Here is a 9,063-nt window from a genome sequence, read left to right as displayed (position 1 = left end):
CTAATAAATGAAAATTAATGCAGCAAACTAGCATGTTTAAGGTGTTAAAGTCTGTAGAATGTGGTTTCTTTTCTTCCTCTTATTCTGAGATAGAAATTGGTCTATTCTAAAGCCAGAGGATATGTTTTCTTCACAAGCTAGATCAGGTTCGCTGAATTTTGCTTTCTTAAAATTTGCCTAACTCCTATAAGAGGGAATTGAAGACTGCCAGGCAGGTGGGATTGAGTGTGAGATGTGGGAAGTGTTCTCATACTCTGCATCTAGAGGGCTAGAAAATATGATGATCTGCTCGCTGCCTCAAGCAATTCAGAAAGTGGCTCACAGTTTCTAAAACTTACTTCCAAACTTTCACCTTCTCCTTCCCACCAAGAATTCCCCCTCAGGTTTCTTCTTGCCATAGTGTCTTCACAGCTTAGAACTGCTTCGCCTCAGAAATGTGGCATCAGAAGTGTGCCCTGTGGTCAGCCAAGCAGCTGGAATCTGACTGATTCATCTATGGCTCTGAAAATGCTGCAGCTCAATCTGTGCTCTGTGCTCAGGGTTCAGTAAGCATGCTTAAGTCCATAGTTACATGCTTTCAGAGAGCAGTCTTTCCTCTTTCTTTAGCGGTAGGAGCACAAGTATAATGAAGCAGCCACACATAACTTTTGGTTTCATAACCACTTGCAGAGGCGAGTTGCCAAAGGGAACCAAGGCAATATGCGAATAAGGTGTTTTCACCTGGAAGCTCATAAGCCTCCATTCCAAAAAGGGAGCTGCTTATAATAAATTCTGTCTGGGAATGGACTGTGTAGGAGTTAGAATAATATTTTTCTCTGAAAATGATGGATTGAGGGAAAGCATTGACTAAGCCTAATCATCTTCCAAAAAGCTATATAACGAAAGTATATCCTGTTACTAAAATGATTCTAGGGACTTGAAGAATAGTTTAACTCATAAAGCACAAGCTGAGTAAGAATTTTCTAACAATTTCTGGCCTGGTTGTCCTGGTTTAGTGGATTGCTCTGAAATTGTTAACCCCTTTCAAAATAACCAGCTGAGCTGCAAAAGAGCCAATAGAGCAAGATTGTGAACACAACTTGTGATCAATACCAGAAGTAGTAACTCATTAGGGGTATAACCTGGGCAGACTTCCCACTCAGAGTGGTTGATTCCTGTCAATAACATGCCCTTTAACAGAAATAAACTTTGCCATGCTAAGTTCCTTTCGACCTGGTGGTCTTTCTTGGGATATTGGGTTACAGTAGGGGAGTATTCCCAACAATGGGGGACTAGTCCAGGATCCATGTTATGCAAGGGGGATGTAGGGAGACCCTCAGGAGGAGACACATCCTGACTTGTTGAGATAGCTCAAGGTTGGGTTAAACACCATCCGTTGTGGTAAAGGATGCAAAGTGTATCAGCAATTTCAGGAAAGGGCCAAGGAAGCACCTCAATAAGAAGTAGTCTCATACATCAGCCATGAGAGGAAAAATTGGAGTAGAGCATACTACCTGGTTGGTTGGGGATATTTAGGGGCTGAGTGTGTCTTAGGCACAAAGAGAACTTGAGTCTCGATGTGTGTTTTCATTCCCTGGCCCAAGAATAAAAATGTGGGAGCTGGAGAAATCTTCAGTAACTGGAGAGTTAAATATGAAAAGGGTGCACAAGAAACTTACAATAGGGGGTTTTACATGCATCAAAAACTGAAATCACAACAGACCTGCTAAAATGGGGAAATAAGAATTCTAGGCCTAAGGAACCTAAGAAAAATGATCTAAGGACCTGCTTTTGATAATCCATAGGGAGAATGTTGACAAAGGTCTGAGAACACTATTATATAATGGATGATTTTCATTATGGAGCTCCATAATGTGCACATGTCCAAACAAAAACTTGTTATGAATATGTGATTGCATTTGTGTGTTTTAAATCTTAAATCCTGAAAGGGGATCTCAAAAAAGTCCTACTCACTAAACTCCCTCAGCTGCCCACTTTGACTCTGAAGCCTGGATTGATCCTCCAGCTGATCCAAGGATGTATGGAATTGAACCTTAGTTTCAGAAGCAGACTCTCTGGGTAGACTTAAAATTCAAGTCAAAAACCAGGTGCCAGTGGCTTGCACTACTCAGGATATGAGAATTAGAGTTCAAAGCCAGCCCAGGCAGGAGAGTCCTTGATACTCTTACCTCCAATTAACCACCAACAGTTAGAAGTGGTGCTATGGCTCAAGTCGTAGGGCTTTTGCCTTGAACTCTGGGCTTGGGTGCTATCCCTGAGCCCTTCAGCTCAAATCCTATGACAAAGAAAATAATGCTTTGGTGAAATGGGTTAAATATTCTGCCCACCATTACTCTTAAGATTCTGTGGCACAGAAACCAGAAAAACAAGTGGTCCACTTCCTACTATGATGAATCTCAGATCCTCAAGGGCATGGAGTGCATGATATGTCATTCAAACACGGCCTGGGGAAACTTGTAAGACCCTGCTGATGCTGTTCACAAGAGTATGGATCTAAGACAAAAACCCTATCTTCCCAAGCCAACTATACCCCTTGCTTCTCTAGGTACGGGGAGGGGTAATTGGCATTCTTGGGAAACTTATCAAGATGCAGTGGAATCAAAACCTTGAAGAGATGAGCAGTAATCACTAAATATAGTCAGGGGAGATATCTAATGGTATTGTGGAGGACCAGTGTTGTAGACCTTCCTGGCCAACTAGAGTAGAACCCGTACTTTGGTTCAATTGGCCATCCCTTTCACCCTAGCATTTCATGCACTTGTCCATTCTCAAACATTTTATACTAGTTAGGAGAGACCCCTTCCCTAGAGGGTCATTCGTATTTCCTAATTATTTAGGTGCTTTTCAGGATCCCCCCTGACAAAGTTTCCAAAAAGTTCAAAGCTTGAAACCAGAAAGCACCTTATGAATCAGTTTTATTCTTATGATTAGTATAAATAAAATATTTTGGGGGTTGGGAATATGGCTTTGTGGGCATGAAGCCCTGGGTTTTATTCCTCGGAACCACATAAACAGAAAAGGCTGGAAATGGCACTGTAGTTCAACTGGTAGAGTGCTAGCCTTGAGCAGAAGAAGCTCAGGGAGCTCCAGGACTGGCAAAAATAAAATATAGAGTAGAATAAAATCAAAAGAGGTTTGCTACTTATACTAAAATTTTTTTTAATCCATAAACTAAATGCTGTAGTAGGATGGCATGGGAAAATTAGCTGTAGAAACATTATCTGACAAGGTAAGAGCTTCTGTGGTGATTGGAGACAAAAGTTGCACAAAGAACTTTTTTTTCGGGGAGGGGGGTTCCGGTCGTGGGGCCTAAACTCTGGGCTTGGGCACTGTCCCTCAACCCTTCAGCTCAAGGCTAGCGCTCTACAACTTGAGCCACAAGCCACTTCCGGCTTTTTTTCTTTTTAGCTTATGTGGTGCTGAGGAATCAAACCCAGGGCCTCAGGCATGCAAGGCACACACTCTACCACTGAACCACCTTCCCACCCACTGCACAAAGATCTTAGAAGGTTTGAAAATTGGCAAGTGAGTTAACTAAAAACTCAGACGAAGAGCTGGGAAGGTGGTTTAGCGGTAGAGAGCTTGCCTTGCATGCATGAACCCCTGGCTTCGATATCTCAGCACCATGTAAGCAGAAAAAGCACTGTGGCTCAAGTGGTAGAAAGCTATCCACGAGCTGAAGAGCTGAGGGACAGTGTCCAGGCCCAGATTTCAGGCCTCACAACCAACAAATCCAAGAACAAAGAAAAGAAAAAAAGAAAAAAAATATGGGCACTGGTGGCTCACGCCTGTAATCCTAGCTACTCTGAAGACTAAGATCTGAAGACGGTCATTCAAAGCTAGGCAAGGCAGGTAAATTCTGTGATACTCTTATCACCAAGAAACCACTCAGAAAAGTGGAAGTGGTGTTGTGGCTCAAGTGGTAGAGGACTAGCTTTGAGTTGAAGAGCTGAGGGACAGCACCCAGGAAAAGTGTTCAGTTGCAAGACCGACCAAAAAAAAAAAAAAAAAAAAAAGGCAAGCTACACCTAAAGGGTTTCCTACCAAGAGGGATATGATGCAAATTCATTCTTGGAGCAGACACTCTGTGTATGTATTCCAATTTTGAGTCTACCCAGATTCAAATTGAAACTGAATAAGTGAGGTAAATACTGTGGTGATTGTGTCCACAAAAGGACTACTGCTATGACTGTGTGGCAGGGAAGCCATGTGCTGTCATGGAGCTCAGACCCCATGTGCATGAAATTCATGATAGGTCAGCAAAATGTGATCTGAGACAACTTGGAACACCTTGTTACTCTTCTCAGAAGCAAGAGTCTATTTCAAAAATCCCTGAAACTGATCAGCTCTATTCTTTCCAGGTCAACTACCTGGGGAAAATTGGACATTTCTGGGAAACTTACCTGGATGTAATGAAGGCCAACCCTTTGAGATGAGCAGTAAGTACAAATCATAGCCAGGGGAAATGTCTGGTGGTATTCCAGGAGACTACTATTGGAGATGTTACGGGCCAACTGGAGTGGAATCTGTGCTTTGGTTCCATTGGCCAATCCACACCTGACCATTCTCAAACACCTTAAATTAAGTAAGGAAAGATTTCTTAGTTAGAGGGTCATTCAAACTTCATATTTGCAAAAACAAACTACATATTTACAAATTTCATATTTACTTAGGAGCCCGTGAAAAGTTCCCAAAGAGCTTAAAGCTAGAAACCAGAAACAGCAGCTTAAATTAATTTTATTCTGTTGATCTCCATAACCTATGATCTTCATAATCGAATTATTCCAATATGTGCTTTTATTTATCAGAAGGATTTGTTTATTGGAAATGCCACCATGTAAAAGTAACTAGAAGCCCCTGGTAGGATTGAATGGGAAAAGTTTGGTCTAAATATAATACTTGATCAGATAAGATGGTGATAAGTGAAATGAACCCCAACATAGGGGCACAAGTGCTTTTTTCATTTCTTGCTATTGTTTCTAACATAGTTATAATGTTCCATGTGATTTTTGTTTCTTTGTATTCTGTCCCCCCACCCACCCAAAACCGCATAACCACTGTTTCCAATGTTTTTGATGTTGGTGCCCTCCATCTTGTATATAGAGTTCACTAGATTGAGGAGGAAAAGGGGAAAAAACTTAAAGGGGAATACAGGTTGACCCATTGTAACAATGAGATGCACAAGACACTGTTGAAAAACTTTACAATTTAGGCGGGGGTCGGGGAGAGTGTATGGGGTAGTTTTGGAGCTAGGAGGTTAGGGATGGTAGGGGACATATAAAGGAGGAGGTAACAATGCTTGATAGGAAATGTATGCTTTACCTTGCTCATGTAACTAACCCCTCTGTACAGTATTTTTACAATAAATATATAAAAATAAAAGAATAAATATACTTCAAAGGTAATCTGTGTGGTGGTTGGAGGCCAATGATACAGAAAGACTTACAAGGATTGAATACTGGAAACAAATTACCTAAAAACTGAGATGATGCTGAGTATAATCCTAAATGCTCAGGTGGCTGAATTCTGAGGATCTTTGTTTGAAGCCAACCCAGACAGGAAAGATGAGACTTTTATTTCCAATGAAGGTGCAAAAAAAGATACTACTGGAGTTGTGGCTAAAGTGGTAGCCTTGAGTAAAATTGCTCTGGCACAATGCCCAGAGCATGAGATCAAACCCAAGACCAATCCCCCAGTCACTTATAAAAAAGGTTGTGTGTCTGTGTGTGGTGGCAGATCCCTTTACTAGTTTGATGACAGAATGAACATTTTAACAATGAGTCATGGTGGCAATATTTACCTCTTTAGTAATTGTTTCCTTAGTAATGAGTGCACAGGTGCTTTATCTCTTCTATAACAGGTTTTGTTCAGTGACTGACTGAAAAACTGCCTTAATCAAACCCTTTTTTAAATCAAAATATCTTATTGGATACTGCTGAATAGGAAAGTCAATGATTATTGTTTGGAAGAAAAGAAAGCAAAATCAGATGGGAGAATTGTAGAAGTTAAATCTTGAAGTGCTTGACTGATATAAGCACTGCCTTTGTAAAGGTAGTCAAAACCTTACTAATGCTATTTTAGAGAAGTGCTAGGGGCTAGAGACATGGCACTAGTAGTAGAACACCAGCTGAGTAAAAGTTGGTTGTTTTTCATATGGCCAGGTGTTCGGATTTGGTTGATTATTAAAGCTTTTGACTAGTTTGAAAGGGATCAAAATTTTGATCCATCATGAAAGATGATCCCAAAGCTCAAATTCATGGGAGCCAGTGGTGGGCTGCCTAGCCAGTGTGCTTATTCAACTTGGACATGCAACAGGATGCCTTCTGCAGGAGTAAACTTTGCCTTGCTGAGATGGTGTTTGTAGGATACCTTAATTGCCTGCAGTATTTCCAACACAGATCTTCTGTGCCATTCATGAGGCATCCTACACATCCAGCCGCCCTGTTGAGCCAACCTCCTGGATGGTCTAAACATGCCATTCCTGGTAGCTGATAATGGAACTAGGTATAAAGTTAATCTGCAACATCAGGAAGAGCTACAAACAGACACACTCAGAAGCAAGCAACTTCATGCATTGGCCTTGCTAGAAAAAATGAAACTATGTATCCTGCTTTGGTACTTGTGTCTTTGTAGGGATGGTGTATGAGAGAAGTGTCTTAGATTCAGGCTCTTAAAAATTCTTTCTGTCTAAGAGTCTTGATCTGCAAATTCATTTGTCCAGCTAGGAAGAGTGAAAAGTTGGAGATGGTGTCATCTCTGAGAAAAATCTCTAATAATGGAGTTGAGAAAAGGGAAGAACGAGAAACACAGTCTGAAGGGAAAAGTGTACCAAAAAATCTTACTCCCATTACAGCATGTCTCTGTGATTTAAGAATTCTAAACCTAGGAAGCTTAAGAAAATTGGAGCTAAAAAGCCTCCCTCAGACATTCTTAATATTGTCTTCTTTTAGGGAGAATGTGGGGAAAGCTATGAAAATGTGTGTTAAGGCTCATTTTTATTTTTGAGCTCTAATTTTAATGTTCACTTGTTAAACTAAATCCTCTATATGCCTGTCTCTGGGTAAATACTCATCAACATGAAATATAAAGTGATTTTGATAAAAAATAAAAATGACTCAGAAGAAATTATAAATACAAAACAATCTTCACAGAAGCAAACTCTCAGAGATATTTCATGACTTTGACAAGGATAAAGTGGGTGAAGTTAGTATAAATTTAGAAGTATGACAATGCACAAAAACATAACAAGATACTCATATATTTCATTATATAACCCAAAGCAGAAAGCAAATGTTGTTTAGATGATTTTTAAAATCCAGTCTCTCAGGTACTGGGAAGGTGGCTCAATGGTAGAGTGCCTGCCTTGCATGCATGAGGCCTTGGGGTTTTTTTCGCAGCATCACATAAGCAGAAAAAGTTGGAAGTGCTGCTGTGGCTCAAGTGGTATCACTAGCCTTGAGCTGAGGGACAGCACCCAGGCCCCAGAGTTCAAGCCCCATGTCCAACAAAATAAAAATAAAAACAAAACAAAACAAAACAAAGTCTCTCACTTTCCTGGCTTCAACTTTGTAATAACTCTGCTTCAGCCTAGGGCTAATATTTTAGGTGTGGACATGTATCAACACTCCTGAATCAGACTCTACTTGATCATTTTTTAAATACATATTTTGTTCTTAATTTCCCTCTTTATAAATTCACATGCACCTATAAAAAATGGTGTGGCCATCCCAATACCCTTCTCAAAGTACCTCCTAATGACAACTTACAAAAAGTTGTATTATATTACAAGAGAAACAATGCTACAAATAAAGAAAACCAATAATTAAATAATAATGATTAATAAAATAAAAAACAAAACAATTATCATTTTTTCAGTTTTTGAAGTGTACTACAAATTAGATTTTATTATTGTCATATTTCTTTACATTTAACACTGGCTAAGATTATGACGTTCAACAAGAATTTTATAGGCTATGAGTAGTGTTTAAATCACCCACTAAGATTACCATTTATAGTTCATCTCATAATTTGTATATGGCTTATATCATCATTTGTTCCTCACTAACATATAAAGTAAGGAAGGCCTACAGTTTTAACAGAAACTGTGTAGTTAACATAGTCAACTCTTTATTCTGCTCCTTTACACAAAGACTTTGCAACTTCTCATTAGTAAGGTTTCAATAAACTCTGAAATGTACATACTTAGTAGTAGTTATGTGCTACCATAAATCTTAAATACTTTATAGAAAAGTATTATGACCTGCCAAACAGTCCCAGTTTTGGCATATATAAGCAAATTCCCAAAATTAAATATATTTAAAACATTAAATATTTTAACAAACCTTAACACTTGCTGCAGTGTTCATTATGACAGGTCCCTTGTATAGAATAATTGAATTCCTCCTCCTACACATCTCTTGAACAACAAATATCTGGAATTATTTTGTTTTTGGCATGTCAATCTTGATTTTTTCTTAAATGTGTACTTATGTAAGAAATACATGGTTCTAAAATTTCATGACAATTCTTTTAAACTTACGTTTTGTTGTATTGTCTAGTTTAAGAAAATCAATTACAATTTATATATAAAAAATGTTCTTTGCTCAATTCAGCATCACATACACTAACATTGGAATGATACAGAGAAGATTAGCTGGCCCCTGTGCAAGGATGACAGGCAAATTTCTGAAGCATTCCATCGCCCAATTTGTTAGGAAATGGAAAGACTTGGAAGAAAATTATTAAGTGAAGTAAGCCAAGTCCAAAGAAACGTAGGTCCCATGGTTTCTCTAATTTTCAATAACTAATATATGTCTGGGATAAGCAGAAAAGGTCAAAAGTTATGTGTATATGACCAGATAAGATTGTGTTAAGGGAAATGAACCCCAAGTTAGGGACACCAGTGGTTTTTTTTTTTCTTGCTATTTTTTCTTACATATTTATGACGTGCAGTGGGTTTTTTTTTTGTTTTTTTATATGATCCTCCCCCATGCTATAACACCTGTTTTCACTGTATTTGAAGTTGGTGTGCCTACATCTTGTTTATACTCTCCTCTAATTTTT

At 39.0% G+C, this 9,063-nt stretch overlaps 1 non-coding gene across 1 annotated transcript; it reads left to right on the top strand.

Annotated features, from left to right (window-relative positions):
- The first annotated feature begins 8,599 nt into the window (after positions 1-8,599).
- On the top strand, positions 8,600-8,711 carry LOC122115599. Its single transcript, XR_006148810.1, has one exon. It is a non-coding gene; the product is annotated as a U6 spliceosomal RNA (small nuclear RNA).
- The last annotated feature ends 352 nt before the right edge of the window (positions 8,712-9,063 follow it).

Source organism: Dipodomys spectabilis, unplaced genomic scaffold (genome assembly GCF_019054845.1).
Source record: "Dipodomys spectabilis isolate Male_0828 unplaced genomic scaffold, ASM1905484v1 ptg000121l, whole genome shotgun sequence".
In the NCBI taxonomy this organism is placed as follows: Eukaryota; Metazoa; Chordata; class Mammalia; order Rodentia; family Heteromyidae; genus Dipodomys; species Dipodomys spectabilis.
This window is presented reverse-complemented; position numbering and strand designations above follow the sequence as displayed.